The 10,760-nt window shown below is 38.9% G+C and overlaps 1 long non-coding RNA gene across 1 annotated transcript; it reads right to left on the bottom strand.

Moving 5' to 3' along the window:
* Positions 1–725: 725 nt before the first annotated feature.
* Positions 726–8,209, bottom strand: LOC119121809. Its single transcript, XR_005097763.1, has 3 exons — positions 8,199–8,209; positions 7,863–7,867; positions 726–857 (listed from the first exon to the last, which is right to left on the bottom strand). It is a non-coding gene; the product is annotated as an uncharacterized LOC119121809 (long non-coding RNA).
* Between the last annotated feature and the right edge of the window lie 2,551 nt (positions 8,210–10,760).

Raw genomic sequence — 10,760 nt, 5'->3', positions numbered from 1 at the left:
ATATCTGGATCGGATATCGGCCCCGATATCAACAAAATTGATGGATCGGGTATCGGAAAATGCAGCCGATCTGTGAGCCGATCCTTTCCTTAATCTATTGGGACGCGGGCTACGTCATACGTCAGCAGCACGTGTGCCGCGGCTACGTCATACGTCAGCAGCACGTGTGCCGCATGCCACGATAGTTTTCTAAACAAACGCAAACATGGAGCGAACGAAAGAGTCAGCTGTGTGGAGGTACTTTAAACTGAACACGCCAACTAGCTCGACGGCAGTTTGTAATGTCCGCAAAGCTAATGTTGCCAGGGGTGGTGGTAGTACTGCCAGTTATAGTACTAGTACTAAGCGGAGCTTGTTTTCAGGGAGCACTTCTCATTGCTGCTTAAATGAGCATTTAGAGCATCAACAGGTCATGAGTGATGTGAAACGGCACCTAATGTTTACATGTTTACTATTTATTTTAATATTTGGTTACTGTGTGCTTGATCACCCTTTCTATATTTGCCCAGTGCAGTTTCAGCTGCAACATTTGTATTTTTTTTTTTTAAAGAAGTTTGTATCCTAATTTACTTGAATTTAAATGCTGATACACTTTATTGCTGCTGTTGCACAATTTTTGTTACAAATAAATAGTTCATTGCATGAATCTGCTTTATCTTGTTACATTTTGTCTTAGGAATGAACTGTGTAGTCATGCCTGATGCCATTGCCTTTAGTCTTTTCTGTTCCACATGTAGAGGTATGTAGCTTGTTAAGTCAACCATAATATCGGATCGGTATCGGGTATCGACCGATACGCAAAGCCACAGCATCGGTATCGGTATCGAAACTGAAAAAGTCGGATCGGTGCATCTCTACTGTCAACCCAAATAAATTTAATGAATTATTATAAATGTATGAGCACCTCATATTATATACAGTAAAAGCTACAAAACAAATTGACAAATAACTCATTTTCAAATCAGACGAGTAAAAACTGGTCAAATATTTAAAAAAAAAGATATTATTAAAAGTGAACACAATTTAGAATTCTAGTAATGACACACGAATTTGATGCACAATTTGTCTTCGCGGGCCACATAAAATGATGTGGCGGGCCGTATCTGGCCCCCGGGCATTGAGTTTGACACCTGTGGGTTAGAGCTAGCCTGCGATGCTAATGAAGGGTTATGTAAAACTTGCACCTTGCACCCCTCCCTTGCCTCCTGCAACCTGAATTCGGATCACATCCCTCGCCATGCACCCGCACACATTATGATTTCTATTTCATTCACAAGGTTGTTATCTTCTAAAAAGCAATAAGCTATCAATCCATCACTTTACAACTAATCAATTTTTAACTATCAGACAAAACTTAGGGATGTAATTTGGTAGTAAACATGATTTTTTTTCCACACTCACTTTTATGTTCAATCAGCCATTTTAGGACCAGGCGGTAAATGCTAATGACACGCTACTGACACAGACCATAAACTGTACCCATCGTCAACTTTGTAATTTGCCAGACCCTTTCGGGAATCGCAGTGTGACGACGTCAAGTTGTCTGATCCGACAGAGGAATGTCCTGCTGATGTCCTGTCTTTCTTGACCTTGCTTGCATTGATTCACAGTCACTGTGCTGAGGCGTTGTGGGCGTGCAATATCCTTGCCTGGACATTTTCATTACAGACACAGACTATAACACTGGCAGATGTGGTAAATCGCAATTTATTATTTATCTTATTTGTGTTCAGTATAAAAGCGTGGTTGGTTTGGTAAAATGTCACGAAAGGAAAGTCTATAGTGATGTGTGTGAGCTATTAGTTACCGTATTTCCTTGAATACAGGGGTTCTGTTCGGACAACAATGTATGATTTTGTATGAAGGTTGTACCACACAAAGTCACCATCACTAATCTATGCTAATGCAATAAAGTAGTAAAGTCAAAATGACAATGAATATCATATAATCAAATAACATCACCATCCCCCGCCCAAAGGATGTCTGGTCCTCTCTACTACTCATAAGGAAATAAAATATAAATGTTCAACTGATTTAAAGGGTAGTTAATAAATGCACGGCACGGTGCCTGTCATATACACGATGCCACACCTCAACAGTTTTCTAACAGTAGCTGGCTTATACGATTACAACCACTCTGTGACCTTTAACCTCAGATGTTTAACCGCCAAAATTCAGGCTGTAACGCCATCATAACATGAGGAATGGCCCATTCGCTGTTTTCTCAGACTGAATAACCCCAGAGGAGACTGACCTGAGGTGAATTCCACCAAGATAGATATGTGATTAACATCAGTTCTGTGGAAAGTTGCCAATAATTAGGGAAAGATAAATCAGGATCATCTCTCTCCAAGGTTAATGAGCACTGACAGTTTTGTCTTTGAGACAGTCTTTTTTTTAAACTCCAGCGCTGGCTCAGTTTCAACACTTTTAAATTAACAATGCCACTATACATTACAAGACAAAGTGAAATTCAATGAAAAGCTCAAAAGATTATATTCAGCAGCTTCTTTTTTTTCCCCCCTTCTTTTTTCAGCTTCCTCAAAGTACCCTCAGTTCCAACAGATGAAAGCATATTTTCTTTCAATCTCAGTGCGTATTAAATCGAAATAAAGGCATGGTCACACATCCCGAAATGATCATTTGCGCCATCTAATATCTGACATTCATGTAGGTCACAACGGACTTCAAAATGACACTGCACCTGACATCGCTGTGAGTCAATTAGCCAAAGTGTTGGATCTAAGTGATGGCAGACGGCATTTGGCAGTGTCAGCCAACACTCATAACAGCCGGCCTTTATTGATCTCACTGCCGGATAAATTATGAAGAAGGGTGCTGCATTTCTCCTACTGAGCTAAGCTCACAAGAGTACATTTATACTCTGAGAACATTCTAAACTAATTAATTGAGGCTTAGTATTCAAGACATTGTGGGATTCAGTAGAAATCACTAATTAATTTAAGCAGAAACTGGAGAAATAATTAATGTATGGAAAATAAACGGGTGCCTAGGCACAGTTGAAATACAATTTTGCAGTCAGTAGGACTTGCAACAAAAGGCTCCACTAAACAATTAATGTGTTTCCTTGGCAAAACATACACTTTTGCATTCCTTTGTGATAAAGTAAAGAGTCATTTTGAGTTTATTTTACATTGATGCGCCTGCCTTAGTTAATATTTATTGTATTTCAGAATCTCAGGCAACATAAACAATCATTAATTGAACGTGCATGTTTATGGAACATGGGATAAAACAGGAGTAAAACCCATGCACAAAGAGAACACAAATGTGTTACCTAGAACAACATCAGCACCACCATGCTGCCCTTTCAAAGGAATTTTTTAGTAGCCTCCAGCACTATTTGTTAACAAAGATAAAGTTTTGTTTTATGGCTTCAAAGATCAGTCAGCTGTCTTTACAAAGAGTGAAAATATACTCTCCATCAACAAAGGCAGGAAATGAAAGCCAAAACTAACCTCTTTAGAAACAGACTTCTAAAGACATTTTCTCCGGATACCTAAAAGGGGAAAACAAATCATTTGAATTATATAGCACTCACCAATCAACTAAAATTTTGCAATTATAGCAACTAAATGCCTTTTGAATTAACGGGGACATTATAATATAATAATACACTGATATGCCATCTCATTTCTCCACATGACTAATCTCTCTTTGGCAAAAACTGATCCAGTTCAGCGGCTATCTCTTTTTGTAGGCAAAAACAAAAAAGCTTATCTCAAAGCCTATAACCCTTAACCATAATGGCAGGGGACTTTGTTTTGCGTATTGGGGAATAGTCATGCTGAAACAAAGAAGGACTTCCAGCAAACTGTGCAAGCAAAGTTGGATTAAAGTATTGTCTAGAATGTTTTATTATAATCCTGTATACCCAGGAATGTGGAAACTAGTTATGTCATCTGAGCCTTAAGCAAATGAATATAGTGCAGAAAAGCATGCTTCATTTCTAATAGGAGCAGATAAAGACGGCAAGCTTATTATGACATGATCAGTCTTGAGATGCTCACAGATGATGCCTCTAATCTAGGACACAAGCTCGAAAGCCCTGAAGCTTAGTAAAGCCACTGAAAAGCTAAATTTTTATTTAGGTCAATGATAACTTCAGGATGCACTGACTAACATGTATATATAAAAGTTTTTGCTGTGAGTTTGTCTTTTATTTAATTCATTTGGTTGAGACATATCCATTTATGATCTTCAAGATCACTGCAGGGACTCGAGCTTGTCCATGAGAATTAGTTTGGAATCCTTTTCCAGGAGCAGAAAAGTCAGAAACAAATCTAACTTAATTTGGATCTCAAATGAATTCATTTATGTATATAATATCAAAGAGACTGACCAGAAGTTGCAGTTATTATCTTCTCAACATTAGCCCTGATATTTGGTTTTTGTTGTTGATAAATTTGTCAACACCTGTGAATTACATTCAGTTTGAAATTTTGCCTGTTCTTTTGTAGATAAACACTAATCATGAATTAGTCAATGGTTTGACCAAGCCTTTAATTATATACTAAACAAACAGCAATGATTTACAGCACACTGGCAATCATTCAACAAGAGTCTCATCAGATGGATAAAACAGCCAGAAAAATCAGTGCTTTCCCAATATGGTCTCTTTTGGATCATTTTCATTTCCTTCTTAAATTCTATTTCAACTTGGTTATCCAGTGACTTCCTTTGAGTTCTGAAGCTCTGCTCCGTATTTAGGATATTAAAACCCATACTAATATTTAAAAACCCGCCACAGATATTGCACTTATGTGCTTCAAACAAAATGGTTCATAATGAAAATCTAAACCCTCTTTTCCCTCAGCCGAAAGATATCGCTGAGTACACAACACACTAAACAAGCCAAACGGTTAGGGCCTTGGCAGCTTCGCTGAGCACAGCTTAACCTTGCCTGCTGCAGCATTATCAGGACCAACACATTGATGGAGTACTATACCTGATGCTCCTAACAGTGCCAACCCTGGCCTTGCCCCCTGCCAGACAGAAGCAGCACCTTGTTGTAAGCTCCTGTGCCACTTGAAGGAACACATCTGCACACGGAGAAAAAGGTTGTGTGGGTTTTGAAGTCATTGGGCTGTGTAGCTTTGTTCCGCTTGTTGATGAGTGTACAACTAAAAACAATAAAAACGTCCATACGATACAGAAAACGTTGAAGAAGGTGAACACTATGCTGCAAACTCCCACAAAATAAGTGTTGGATTGAGGGGATTTTAGAACGAGACTGGCAGTGTTTTGAGTTGCAACAATAAACTGGATTGAGTAAATGTACTTGTTCTAACAGGTTTTTATGATTGAAAATGAAATGTTGTGGAAATGGAAGATGCAAGCCATAGTCATTGTGAGCAGGTAGGCGAAACACAATAGGATTAGAGAGGAGATTTATCCTCGCTTTGTGTTCTGCAGTTAGACCAGATTATCATCGTTTCATTGTGTGAAAATTGCCCAGAAATTTGTTTTCAATTTGCCATGCACTTGGATTGCATTTGGACACGCCTGATTGTGCACTTGGAGAGGGGTTCTGTGTAATGCACTCTGAATTTTGACAGGATTAAACACTTTCGCTCTCACCATGATAATTGTGTCATTTGTAACATCGTGTTTGTTTGATACTTGCAGACCTGTTAGCTTGCTCATGACTGAAAGACTGAGTGTTTAATATCAATAACAAGTTCAGTTTTACAGTGGGTCACATGACATTCTCCCTCTGATTTCCACCCGACAGATACTTTAAAATGTAAAAAAACATAGTACTTAAAAAAGTCTATTGCTTGTGTCAATCTCCTGCATGGAGTCCAAAGAGTCTCTGTTGTGTCAAAGCTTTTGTGCACCTCTCTTGCGCTGAATTTAAAGGGACCAAGAGGAGTCTCTTTCATTGGCCGGCCGGGAAGCAAATACTCTCTCAACGGCGCAAACATCCCTTTCTAAAAGCACCTGAAAGTATCAAAAGAAAGAAAACTCCACCCATATGCACAGTTAGACTGTAATTTGAATTGCGCTGGGTGTGAAAATAGGTTTACACAATACATTGAATAAGCTCAGCATGTCGCACGTAACCATCCAGTTGTACCTCATTTGTTATTATTAGTATTTGAATTGAATTGGACTGTGTTGCCCGTGAATTGGAAATAGGATGTGAAGCTGAGGCCATCTCAGTTCCAGTACTTTAGCCAGAGTTCTGCCTCAGTGAGCTGGGCTGATTGGGATGCGGTGGGGTTTCTCCATTTCTCCCCCACTCGCTTTCTCCTTGTGTGCCTCATTCTGCCTGGCCTGAAAGACATTGTGATGAAAAGATGGGGGGCTTGGAGCTGGGGGCAAGTATTTGATGAGGCAGGGCACATAGCGGGATGCACATACATTTGAATTTGATTGTTTTTTGACATAAAGTCAGTACGACTCCCAAAATGACACAGAAGCACAGAAATTGAACTTTGGTCTGTAAGATGAATTTCCAATCTTTCACCTCAAATTATTTAAAGGCATAATGACTGGAATAAATTATTGCTCTTACAGAATGGGCTATAATAAAATCTCCGGCAGTAGTTTGCTAATTGCATTACACCTACTTGAAAAAAAGAAACAAGCTCCTTTTCCGAGGACAACATTTTGGGGCGTTGGTGGGAATTTTGTCTGTCCATATAGCCTTCTATTTTTCAAACCGCATGTCCTCATTTATTGGAAAAAAGCAAGTCTCTAGTGCATTTGGAGACACGCCCAGCCTTCATTCCATATGTAAACCCCCATGTCTACACATTTGTCTGAAGTCAGTGAGGCAAATGAAGATTAACCAGAAATGTTTGTGTTTGCATCGTGTGTACATCCAGGCTGCCTGTAAATCGGGGAGAACAAAATACCATCCGAGCATGTCCAGGATTACCATCATCTCCATGGCAACTGCCTCCTCCTCCACCTCCCTTTTTCCTAGTCTTTACTCACTGCTTGGTAATTGTGGCGCTCATTCTCCGACACCAACTCATTGATATCTGAGCTGCAAAAATAAAATATCCAGAAAGCGAAGCTAACCATAACCCTAACCCTAAGCGATATGAACTAAAATTGAATCCAATCCCGCTCACTGATCACTATTCCAATGAGCTTCCTTGATTTACAATATTTTTTCACTCACCGAGCTCCTTTTACAATAGGACTGGATGTTTAAGTCACATGGAGTCAAGGGAAATTGTGCTAGATTCAATTTCTGTCATATAAACATGTTTTTGAGTTTTGAGGTAGAAGGAATTACACTGCATCTGGAGGTTATTGTACTGATATCCAGAATATTTCATGACTAAATTACCTTTCTTATAATAGAAACTCAAAAGATTATAACATAAGAACAACATAACAAAATATTACAAAATAAATAGCACATATTTTCCAATCTCTCAACCATTGAACCAGAACATCAACTTTATTGATATTAGGTATTATTATATTGCCTTTTAAACGTTTTTGTCAACAAGAGACAGGACAATTTAACACTAGAGCTGTGAGCAGCATTAGAGTACTGACACATTGGAATTATTTAAATTAAATACATCAAATTAGAAACTTGTACAGAAAAATATGACCTTTGTCATATGCCCCAAATATGGAAATATTGGAAAATATATATTTTTGGAGAGTTAGGGTTTAAATAGAGTCTGTAAATATCTGGTACTGATTCTACCCTCACGGTTACTGTCCTTCTAAAGATAGTTTAGCCCTAAACGTACTGCCCCTTTAATGGTACATGTATACCTATACCAGTCTGAAGTCCACTCAAAACCATTAGAATCCTGTTTTACCCCATGCCTTGCATGTTTACAACTTGTTGGAACATCAAAGCCTACGTGGGCTTAAGTAGCAGCAGAAAAAGTAGGGAAAAGAGGAATTTTGAAAACACCTCGGTGAATGCATTGATATAAGAGGATCAGACATGCAAGAGTGGAATCAGGCCCTTAACTATACCAAAGGAGAATAAAGGGTGACTTATCATTTAATCCCTCCATGGTCAGGACAAGGGGGTTGAGGAAAGAAGAAGCATGTGTTTGTGAAACAAGTAAAGGATGGAGGGTGACTGGGAAAATTTGTCAGACAAAGGTTGGTGACTTGGGAGGATGCGTTGTGTATCGAGTGACATGGGAGAGGGCGGGAATGATGCAAATTAACCTGTTTCCAGAGTTCACAAGGCAGTCTGGTGACACACTGTCAGAATTACATGACTGTTTTCATTTGAGCAAGCAAAAAAACATTCTTATTATATTTGTGCGCGGAATCAGACAGAAATGCTTGAATCAGGAGTCTATAAGCATGCACAGCTTTCGACAACTTTTCTTAAAAGTTCCAACAGCATTGAAAAATTTATAAGAGTGGGCTGAGAGCCATCGGCAAAGGGAGGGGGGAGGGTACTTCTTGGTGAAGAATAGGGACTCAAGGTTATGGGATGTAATTATATCTGCAAGAATTAAACATTTATTAGACAGATTGAGAGTTTAAAAGTGCACAGACACAGGGAATACTTGGTTTAACTGGAGGGGAATTAACAGGAGCTAACAAATCAAATGGATTTAGTGTATGTTTACAGTGTTCCTGACTATGGTGGACTTTGGAGGCCCAGAATTTAAAGGAGCAGAAAGGTCAGTTAAAATATTCAACAAAATATAATCAACATAGTGTAGGCTATCAATGCTGTGTCCTTTAAACAGAGATACAATTTTGTATTGACAAGCAACCAAGGAAGGCACTGTGCCTGCAAGTTGGATGATCTCCTGAGGGGCTATAGCAGCGAGCTTTATGGTCACATGCAAGCTGGAGTAAGGGCAAGTGCCTGCAGGGATGATAACAGCGACCTAGCCAAGAAAGAATAAATATCCAGGAGGACAAATCAGCAGGTGGTCAAATTCAACGGCAGCAGGTTCATCCTGGTGGGTGGCTATCCAACAGCTGGATCCAGTGAGTCCTCTAAAACAAATGATCCTGGCTTGAGAGGCAGTCCTCCCATGCCACTGATAAGTCCAACACCTTTCCTGTCTCCATCACAGCATGCAAATTAAATGGGGTAATTTTGTGAATGCTGTGAGACAAGCATTCCCAACAATGCAATTGTGACTCGCAGTATTAAAACCATGCATAATAGCAGCACTTTTACTCACTCAAGTATTTCTCAATTTCCCATTTTTTATGCCTAATATTGGAAATGGAAATATAAGCATAACAAATATACTCGGCAGGAGTATAAAAAAAACAAAAAATAAAATAATAAATTATGTTAACACTGTTTGCATTTCAGCTCTTCATCATTTTGCTGGGTCTTGTGTTTTTCCCAATTAAGAAGAATGCTGAGTTTTTGTTGACATTGCCCAACACAAATACTATAGGCATTGATATCAATGAAATGTTATATTTATGTATTGGAGACAAGGAAACAAAACAAAAATCACTGTCATGCAGTTCTACTTTTTGTCGTTGCTCAGCACAGTTCCCATTTGCACAATTTCATCTCTAAAATGGCTTCATAAAAATTGTTTACTATAATATTGCAAGATGGCCACAATGGCTAATACTTCTTTCTCCCTAAGTGCAGGTCTGATTCATTATGCGATGGCTGAGGAGATAAGATGCTGAGGCCTATGTGTTTTTATAGAACAAGACTATCTGACTTGTGAACATAAAACACTGTATAAAAGCAGAGTGGCCATGGTACGCACTCTAAAATTAATGATTGTGGATCACATTTCCTCTATGGGTAAAGCATTATAAACAACAGGTGGAGGCTGCCCTTTAGAAGAACTAAGATCTTTCCATTTAAGGAAATATGCTGCTTTACTTTAATCCCATTTATTTGGACAAAAGCGACACCAAGTTGGATGGTTTTATGTTCTGGACTCCTTTGCTAATATATAATGAATGTGTGCTATGCTTGCAGCCTTGATTGGATTTGTCAGCTATCAAAAAAGTGTTCTGATTTTTCTGTCAGCCAATCTACTCCGTACCTGCTGATTTATTCTTCACCATTTATCTTATAATTTAATAAGGAATAACCACACACATGATCTGGCATGAGGAGTGTGGGGACAAGTTTGGTCCAGGGCAAGGTACACTACTTATGTGTACTTACATTGTTCTTTTATTGTTTTGCTGCAGTCCCAAGGTAGGTTTTCTGCATTTATTCATAAGAACCATAGGGAGCCTTTTAAAGATGATATTGTACAGATCAATATGAATGAGTTTTGTTTTTGGGGATATGACCCTATTTGATGTAAGTGCCCTGTTGTGTATGACTATTGTTTGAACTATGAGCTATGAGATCTCATGACTGGCTCCAGGCACCGGTCTGGTTTTCAATCTCCAAAAAATAAATCACACCTGTTCTATGTAATTCCTTCATACTATTTTTGGCTGGAATATAGACTTACAAATGTAAAGCATAGGGTTTCCATAAAGTTGGACAAAAGGGAAGTTGATGCAGGGAAATCGGGAGATCGTTTTGAATGAAGGTTAAAACACAAGTGGTGGCAGACATACTAAGGCTTGGTCTGTCTCCCTTGTCGTGACAGTTCCTTTTTGGCTAAAGCTGGGGGTGGAAGTCCCGGCTTAAGTTTCTCTGATTTAGAAGATTGCATAGACTGACGCGCAAGGATAAAGGATCGACACGCCTTGCTTGATGTAACCCTAGCTTGTTGCCATTCTGCAGGTTAATTAGTAGGATTAGAGGGGCAGATGTTCGTTACTTGTTAGAAGACCAGGTT

Source organism: Syngnathus acus, chromosome 4, assembly GCF_901709675.1.
Source record: "Syngnathus acus chromosome 4, fSynAcu1.2, whole genome shotgun sequence".
Lineage (NCBI taxonomy): Eukaryota > Metazoa > Chordata > Actinopteri > Syngnathiformes > Syngnathidae > Syngnathus > Syngnathus acus.
This window is presented reverse-complemented; position numbering and strand designations above follow the sequence as displayed.